Source organism: Rhinopithecus bieti, unplaced genomic scaffold, assembly GCF_001698545.2.
Source record: "Rhinopithecus bieti isolate Rb0 unplaced genomic scaffold, ASM169854v2 scaffold_34281, whole genome shotgun sequence".
In the NCBI taxonomy this organism is placed as follows: Eukaryota; Metazoa; Chordata; class Mammalia; order Primates; family Cercopithecidae; genus Rhinopithecus; species Rhinopithecus bieti.
The window spans coordinates 988,028-997,462 of NW_016814762.1; the positions used below are offsets into that span (position 1 = coordinate 988,028).

General features: G+C 48.3%; 1 protein-coding gene across 1 annotated transcript in view; it reads left to right on the forward strand.

Moving 5' to 3' along the window:
- The window catches only part of RANBP10 (RAN binding protein 10), a 93,818-nt gene that overhangs the window by 20,091 nt on the left and 64,292 nt on the right, over positions 1-9,435 (forward strand). The window lies entirely within an intron of this gene.

The window sequence follows — 9,435 nt, forward strand, 5'->3', positions numbered from 1 at the left end:
GGCGCGGTGGCTCATGCGTGTAATCCCAGCACTTTGGGAGGCCAAGGCAGGGGGCTCACAAGGTCAGGACTTTGAGACCAGCCTGACCAACATGGTGAAACCCCTGTCTCTACTGAAAATGCAAAAATTAGCCCAGTGTAGTGGTGTGTGCCTGTAATCCCAGCTACTTGGGAGGCTGAGGCAGAAGAATTGCTTGAACCCGGGAGATGGAGGTTGCAGTGAGCCAAGATTGCACCACTGTGCTCCAGCCTGGGCAACAAAGTGAGACTCTGTCTCAAAAAAAAATTGTAGAGGTCAGGCGAGGTGGCTCACACCTGTAATCCTAGCTCTTTGGGAGGCCAAGGTGGGTGGATCATGAGGTCAGGAGATCGAGACCACCCTGGACAACATGGTGAAACTCCATCTCTACTAAAAATACAAAAATTAGCTGAGTGTGGTGGCACACGCCTGTAGTCCCAGCTACTTGGGAGGCTGAAGCAGGAGAATTGCTTGAACCCGGGAGGTGGAGGTTGCAGTGAGCCAAGATCGCACCACTGCACTCCAACCTGGTGACAGGGTGAGACTCCATCTCAAGAAAAAAATTTTTTTTTTTTTTTTTTTTTTGTGGAGACGGAATCTTGCTATGTTACCCAGGCTGGTCCTTGATACCTGGCCTCAAGTGATCCTCTTGCCTCAGCCTCCCAATGTGCTGGGATTACAGGCATGTGCCACCATACGCAGCCTAGAACTTCTTTCCTTTTTATGGCTGAATAATATTTTGTTGTACTTATATATACATCACATTTTGTTTATCCGTTCATCTATTGACGGACGCTTAGGTTGCTTCCACCTTTTGGTTATTGTGAATAATGCTGCAGTGAACATTGGTGTACATAGTGTTTGAGTTCCTGTTTTTAGTTCTTTTGGGTGTTCACCTAAGAATGGTATTGCTGGTCATATAATTTTTGTTTAACTTTTTTGGGGAACTACCAAACTTTTCCATAGTGGCTGCACCATTTTACATCCCCACCAGCAGTGTGTGAAGGCTCCAATTTCTCTACATCCTTGCCAACATTTAGTTTATTTTTTAAAGCCTTGCTATCTTGCCTAGTCTGGTCTTGAACTCCTGAGCTCAAGCAATCCTCTTGCTTCAGCCTCTCAAGTAGCTGGAACTTTTACTGATTGATTGAATATGGCGTCTCACTCTGTCACCCAGGCTGAGTGCACTGGCACTATCTCAGCTCGTTGGAACTTCTGTCTCCCGGGTTCAAGCGATTCTCCCACCTCAGCCTCCCAAGCAGCTGGGATCACAGGCATGTGCCACCACGCCTGGCTAATTTTTGTATTTTTGGTAGAGACAGAGTTTCACCATGTTGGCCAGGCTGCTCTCGAACTCCTGTCCTCAAGTGAGCTGCCTGCCTTGGTCTCCCAAAGTGCTGGAATTACAGGTGTGAGCCACCATGCCTGGCCTATGTATTCTTTTTTTTTTTTTTGAGATGGAGTCTAGCTCTATCCCCCCAGGCTGGAGTGCAGTGGCTTGATCTGGGCTCACTTCAACCACCACCTCCCTGGTTCAAGTGATTCTCATGTCTCAGCCTCCTGAGTAGCTGAAATTACAGGTGTGTACCACTTTGCCTGGCTGATTTTTGTATTTTTAGTGGAGACAGGTTTCACCATGTTGGTCAGGCCGTCCTCGAACTCCTGACCTTAATTGATCTGCCCGCCTCGGCCTCCCAAAATGCTGGAATTTCAGGCGTGAGCCACCGTGCTTGGCATGGAACTTTTAAATTATAGCTATTCTAGGTATGAAGTGGTAACTCCTTGTGGTTTTGATTTACATTTCCTAATGATTAGTGATGTTGAGGATCTTGTTATGTACTTATTGTATGTGGCTATCTGTATATCTTCTTTGGAGAAATGTCTGTTCAAGTCCTTTGCCTATTTGGGTTGTTTGTCTTTTTGTTGTTGAGTTATAGGAATTCTTTCTTTATTTTCAATATTAAACCCTTATCAGATCTATGATTTGCAAATACTTTTTCCTATTCCGTAGGTTGTCTTTTCACTGTCTTGATTCTTCTCTTTTTTTTTTTTTGAGATAGGTTTTTGCTCTGTTGCGTAGGCTGGAGTGCAGTGGTGCAATCTTGGCTCACTGCAGACTTAACCTCCTGTGCTCAAGCAATCATTCCACCTCAGCATCCCAAGTAGCTGGGACTACAGGTGCATGCCACCATGATTGGCTAATTTTTAAATTTTTTGTAGAGATGGGGTCTTGCCATGTTGCCTAGGCTGGTCTTGAACTCCAGGAGTCAAGCAGTCCTCCTACCTCCACAGCCTCCCAAAGCACTGGTATTACAGGCGTGAGCTACCATGCCTGGCCTCCTGATGATGTCTTTTTTTATTTTTTTGAGATGGAGTCTCACTCTGTGTCCGAGGCAGGAGTGCAGTGGCGTGACCTCAGCTCAGTGCAATCTCCGCCTCCCGGGTTCAAGCGATTCTCCTGCCTCAGCCCCCTGAGTAGTTGGGATTACAGGCATGGACCACCACACCCGGCTAATTTTTGTATTTTTAGTTGAGACAGGGTTTTGCCACGTTGATCAGGCTGGTCTCGAATATCTTACCTCAAGTGATCTGCCCACATCAGCCTCTCAAAGTACTGGGATTATAGGCATGAGCCCCAGTGATGTCTTTTGATGCACAGAAGTTTTAATATTAATTAAGTCCAATTCATGTATTTTTCTTTTTGTTCATCCTTTTTGTATCATCTCTAAATCCATTGTGAAATCTGAGGTCATGAAGATTTACCCTTACGCTTTCTTCTAAGAATTTTATGGTTTTAGCTCTTTCCTTATTTATTTATTTATTTATTTATTTATTTATTTATTTTTGAGACTGAGTCTCATTCTGTCACCCAGGATGGAATGCAGTGGCACGATCTCGGCTCACTGCAACTTCCGCCTCCCGGGTTTCAGTGATTCTCCTGCCTTAGCCTCCCGAGTATCTGGGATTACAGGCACCTGCCACCACGCCTGGCTACTTTTTTTGTATTTTCAGTAGAGATAGGGTTTCACCATGTTGGCTAGGTTGGTCTCAGACTTCTGACCTCAGGTTATCTGCCCGCCTCGGCCTCCCAAAGTGCTGGGATTACAGGCGTGAGCCACTGTGCCCAGCCTTTATTTATTTATTTATTTATTTATGAGACGAGTCTCGCTCTGTTGCCCAGGGTGGAGTACAGTGGCGCTATCTCGGCTCACTGCAACTTCTGCCTGCCGGGTTCACGCCATTCTCCTGCCTCAGCCTCCTGAGTACCTGGGACTACAGGCGCCCGCCAACACGCTGGCTGATTTTTTATATTTTTAGTCAAGATGGGGTTTCACTGTGTTAACCAGGATGGTCTCAATCTCCTGACCTCGTGATCTGCCCGCCTCTGCCTCCCAAAGTGCTGGGATTACAGGCATGAGCCAATGCGCCCGGGCTGTTTTTTTTGTAGTGCCACTGGGTCAGTGTCAGATTTTTGGCCCAGGGCCTTACCTCTTATATTTAGATCATTTTCTTTTCTTTTGTTTTTTTTGAGACAGAGTTTCGCTCTTGTCATCCAGGCTGGAGTGCAATGGCGCAATCGTGGCTCACTGCAACCTCCGCCTCCTGGGTTCTAGCGATTCTCCTGCCTCAGCCTCCCAAGTAGCTGGGATTATAGGCATATACCACCATGCCCGGCTAATTTTTTTTTTTTTTTTTTTTGAGATGGAGTTTCACTCTTGTGGCCCAGGCTGGAGTGCAATGGCTCGATCTCAGCTCACTGCAACCTCCACCTCCCAGGTTCAACCAATTCTCCTGCCTCAGCCTCCCGAGTAGCTGGGATTACAGGCATGGGCCACCACACCTGGCTAATTTTGTATTTTTAGCAGAGACGGGGTTTCTCCATGTTGGTCAGGCTGGTCTCAAACTCCCAACCTCGGGTGATCCTCTTGCCTTGGCCTCCCAAAGTGCTGGGATTACAGGCGTGAGCCACTGTGCCCGGCCTAATTTGTAGTTTTAGTAGAGATGGGATTTCACCATGTTGGTCAGGCTGGTTTCAAACTTCTGACCTCAAGTGATCCACCCGCCTTGGGCTCCCAAAATACTGGGATTACAAGTGTGAGCCACCTCACCCGGCCTCAGCCTGATTTTCTTTTTTTTTTTTTTTTTTTTTTTTTGAGACGGAGTCTCGCTGTGTCGCCAGTGGAGTGCAGTGGCGGCGATTCGGCTCACTGCAAGCTCCGCCTCCCGGGTTCCGCCTTCTCCCGCCTCAGCCTCCGAGTAGCTGGGACTACAGGCACCCGCCCACCGCGCCCGGCTAGTTTTTTGTATTTTTAGTTAGGGACGGGGTTTCACCGTGTTAGCCAGGAGGGTCTCGAATCCTCCTGACCTCGTGATCCACCGCCTCGGCCTCCAAGTGTGGCGATTACAGGTTGAGCCACGCGCCCGGCCTCTGATTTTTCTGATTGAGCTCACCTTGCCCTTTCTGGGATAATCCCATTTTAGTTTGTATAATCCTTTTAATATACTGTTGGATTTAGTCTGCTACTATTCTGTTCAGGATTTTTGGATCTGTATTCATCTATATTGCTCTGTAACTTTTTTTCCTTTGATATCTTTTTTTTTTTTTTGAGACAGAGTCTTTCTCTGTCACCCAGGCTGGAGTGCAGTGGCGCAATCTCAGCTCACTGCAATCTCCGCCTCCTGGGTTCAAACAATTCTCTGCCTCAGTCTCCCGAGTAGCTGGGACTACAGGCGCCTGCCAGCACGCCTGGCTAATTTTTTTGTATTTTTAGTAGAGATGGGGTTTTACCATCTTGGCTAGGCTGGTCTTGAACTCCTGACCTTGTGATCCACCCACCTCGCCCTCCCAAAGTGCTGGGATTACAGGTGTGAGCCACCGCACCCAGCCTGATGTCTTCTTAGTGACTTTTTGATTGCTGTTCCAGGGTCTTCCTCATCTTGGCTTTGCATCTGGGCACTGCACATTTACAATGTGCACAGACACTTTTCTGTGAAGAACTGAAGTCTCTAGGTCAGAGCTGGGAAGGAACTTAAGAGCCTTTGGTTTAACCTTTCCTCTTCTAATAAGGAAACTGATATGTGGGTTGAAATCTAAGACCCATAGTCCTGAATTAGGCTGGAGTGTCTGAGATCAGTCTTTCAGAGTCAAGGGTGTTGTGTTTGGAGCCTTGCTGCGAAGTGTTCCTGTCACCTCAGAACTCTTCAGGAGGCAGGAAGGGAAGTCAGACTTGTTGCCAAAAGGGTTCTCTGTGCAGGGTTCTCAAACTTGCTGTCAAGAGAGGGTGGTAGAGTACAGTAAAGGGGTCATCTCCTTCCTGTGGCCTTGTACATATCTGGAAGGTGTGAGAGTCAGGTGACCCTGGTTTCTAAGGTTCTGTCTTCTGTCCACCACCAGGCCTGCCTGGGTCGCAGAAGAAACTCTAGTCAGTTGGAGCTGTGCTAAGTCCATCTCACTGCAGCAGGGTCTCCTGCGTGTGTGCTCTGTGCACAGCTTGGGACATACTAGGTGCCATGTGAGCCGGAGCCCCAGTGCCTCTGCTCAGCAAGGGTTTTGACTGTTTCTTCTGTTTCTGAAGCTGTACTGTTGTGATGCAGCCTCTGCCCTTCTGTCAAGACTTGGGGTGCTAGGTGGACCAAGGAGCTGACCATGGAAACCATGTTCCCTAATGTGTCCCCCATCACTGAAATATTGTCCTGGGGTGATCCAGAGAGAGTCTGATGAGTGAGAGCCAACAAACTCTGCAGTTTGTAGCCATTGCTCTTAAAGGTGGTTTTTAAGCGATGGCTCTTAAAGTGATTTTTGGCCCAGCACAGTGGCTTATGCCTGTAATCCCAGCACTTTGGGAAGCCGAGCTGGGCGGATTACATGAGGTCAAGAGTTTGAGACCAGCCTGGCCAACATACTCAGTCTCTACTGAAAAAATACAAAAATTAACTGGGCGTGGTAGCGTACACCTTGTAGTCCCAGCTACTTGGGAAGCTGAGGCAGGAGAATTGCATGAACCTGGGAGGCAGAGGTTGCAGTGAGCCAAGATTGCGGCACTGTACTCCAGCCTGGGTGACAGAACAAGACTTCATCTCTAAAAAATAAATAAATAAAATAAAATGGAAAATAAAATATTTGGTTGGGTGCGGTAGCTCATGCTTGTTGTCCAAGCATTTTGGGAGGCTGAGGCAGGCTGATTGCTTGAGCTCAGGGGTTCAAGACTAGCCTAGGCAACAGGGCAAATCCCCGTCTCTAAACTACCCAGGTGTGGTGGCACTCACCTGTGGTCCCAGCTATTCAGGGGGCTGAGGTGGGAGGATGGCTTGAGCCTGGGAGGCAGAGGTTGCAGTGAGCAATATCTCACCACTGCACTCCAGCTTGGGAGACAGAGTGAGACCCTGTCTCAAATAAAAAAAAATAGAAATTAAAATTTAAAAATTGTAAAAAGTAATTTGTGTTAGTTGTAGAAAATCTGGAAAACGAGAAAAAGGAATCCAAGAGGACTGGACTGTACTTGCAGCCCTCCATATGACTGCAGGGTTTCAGCAGACTTGCTCAGGTGGCAGGGCTGGGTAGACCCCCTTGCTTGGGTGGCAGCATGGAGTCCCTGCCACCTGTAGTGGATGGTGGGAGCTTCTGGGTGGACTCATGAGTGTGGACAGCTGTGGGCCTTTGCTGCCTGCTTCTAGGTGCGGTTGCTTCTCTATCTTGTGTTCTGGTGGATCTCAACTCCACTTGGTCCAAGCAGCGCCTGTTTGCTGCCCTCTTCTCTCTTGAGCTAGATGGGGCAGAGTAGCTGTTCTTGTATCTTCAACTAGCATTGTGGTTTTGGCAGGCAAGGGTAGGAACTGAGAAGTTATAGGCCCACTCGTGGCGTCACTGCCGCGAAGAGCTTGTCTGTTGTCTCTCTGTGCTTACTTCCTGTCTCACCTCTCTGGCATCATGTCTCTTCTCCACTTTCTGCCATATAGAAGAAAGGAGTAAGTCAGATGGCTTTACCTTACTTTCACTTGTGTCATAGCGTAAATAATTCCCTCTCCAGCTCCTTAAATGTATCCTGCAGTTAGAAAAGGAGGCCCTGGTAGAGAAGTGTTGGGAGCTAAGTTGCTCTGTCTATTCCAGTCACCTGCTCCGGGAGTAAGAGCTCTTGTTGCCGTCCTCCCTCCCAGGCTGTAGCGGTGAGTGTTCCTAGCATAGCCTGGCCCATTACCAACTAGGAAGCAAATACTCACCTCCTTTCTCCTTGGTAATCTCAAGTAAACAGACGTTTGTTTTAGATGTCCTGAGATGTAGGCCTTCCAGAATGGCCTCCTTTCCTTACCAGATCCTGATGCTGGAAGATCCTCCGGTGTATGAATGAATGGACAAAGTGGGGTTATCCCTTCATCCACCTTCAGCCCCCGGCACTACGCCCAGGTGCTCCTTTGTCTGATCCTGTTGAATGGCTGCACTGGGGGCTCTCCAGCTTCATGGTAATAGCTGATAAAGTAGGTTCTGAGAGCACATGAGACATGCCAGTGGGCATGTGGTGAACTCAGTGGTGGAGGTGAGATTGGAGTCTGGGATTGTCAACTGTATTTGCTCCATGGAGCAAATACATGGCATCAATGCCAGGGCTAGAGAGCACAGCTGGAGAATGGCTGCTGCTAACTCTGGCTGAGCACTTTGGCTCTAGTATTTCCAAGTGGGTCTCAGAGAATTGACCTTTCCTTGGTGCCTGGTTGTGCTGGGCAGTGTCTTGGGCTTCTCTAGCCCCTCTCCCACCCAATAAATTCACTGTGTTCTAGAGAGCACTTGCCTGTCTCCATATCATTCCACTGCTCCTGTCTTGCCCTTGTCATCTTCCATGGGAATAACTCTGGAAATATCCAGTTTTGGTTCTTCAATCCATTTTTCAAATATCAGCTGTTTGATTAGCTGTGCCCTTTGTTTTTTTAGAGACATAGGTGGTCTTGTTATGTTGCCTAGGCTGGTCTTGCACTCCTGGCAAGACCAGTGATCTTCCAGTGATCTTCCCGCCTTGGCCTCCCAAGTAGCTGGGATTGTAGGCTGAAGCCACCATCCCCAGCTTAGACCCTTCTGTGGCTTGCCATTTACCTCTCATGAAGTTCAGATTCCTTAAGCTAGCATGCAGACTGTGCATGCACAGCCCATTTCCTGATCCAGCTAGGTCTGCCCAGACTGTAACCCTGTCACGCTGAACTTCTCTTAGTTCCCTGACCATGTGGCTGCTTTCTTGCCTCTATGCCTTTTCACATTCTGCTGTGTTTTTTTGTTTATTTGTTTGTTTTTTGAGATGGAGTCTCGCTTTGCTTCCAGGCTGGAGTGCAGTGGTGCGATCTTGGCTTACTGCAGCCTCCGCCTCCCGGGTTCAAGTGATTCTCCTGCCTCAGCCTCCCGAGTAGCTGGGACTACAGGCGCCCACCACCACACGTGGGTAAATTTTGTATTTTTAGTAGAGATGGGGGTTTCGCTATGTTGGCCAGGATGGTCTCGATCTCTTGACCTCGTGATCCGCCTGCCTCAGCCTCCCAAAGTGCTGGGATTATCGGCGTGAGCCAGTGTGCCTGGCCCACATTCTGTTGTTTCTGCATGGACCATGATCCTCTTTCTCCTCTCATCTCCTTTACCAGGCCTTGGCTCAGCCTTCACTTCCTGAGGGAATTCCTGACTTTGAGTCAGCACACCTTCACTCTCTGGCTTGCCCCGACTTGACATTAGAACTGTTGGAGGGCAAGGATTGAGCCCAGGCCCCCATCCATGTGTCCCCAGCACCATACTGGGTACAGGGGATTTTTGTTGATGACATGAATGACTGGAAGAACCTCTATGAAAAGAAATTTATCACACCTGTTTTTACTGAATTACTCAACGTTAGCAAGGACCCAAGAGCTCCTAATAACTCAGCCATATTCAAGAGCCTCCAGAGATCAATAGAGGAAGGGTAGTGTCAGTGGCCTCCTATGGGGATTCTTCCTGTTCTATAGATGCAAAGATATTGTAGTATGTGTACAGGAGAATGAGTTTGAGGTTTTTATTACGCCCTTTCCTTATTTTTTTGTCTCATTCTTGGCAGCTCAAAGGGTACAAAGTGGTATCTCGCTGTTTTTTGTTTTTGTTTCTTCCTTTGAGAGAACGTCTGGCTCTGTCACCCATGCTGGAGTCCAGTGGTGCCATCTTGGCTCACTGCCACCTCCACCCACCCCAGGCTCAAGCCATCCTCCCACCTCAGCCTCCTAAGTAGCTGGGACTACAGGTGTGCACCACCATGTCTGGCTAATTTTTTTATTTTTGGCGGAGACAGGGTTTCACCATTTTGCCCAGGCTGGTCTCAAACTCCTGGTCTCAAACCATCAGCCCTCCTTGGCCTCCCAAAGTGCTGGGATTACAGTCATGAGCCGCTGCGCCCAGACTATTTTTAATTTATTTTC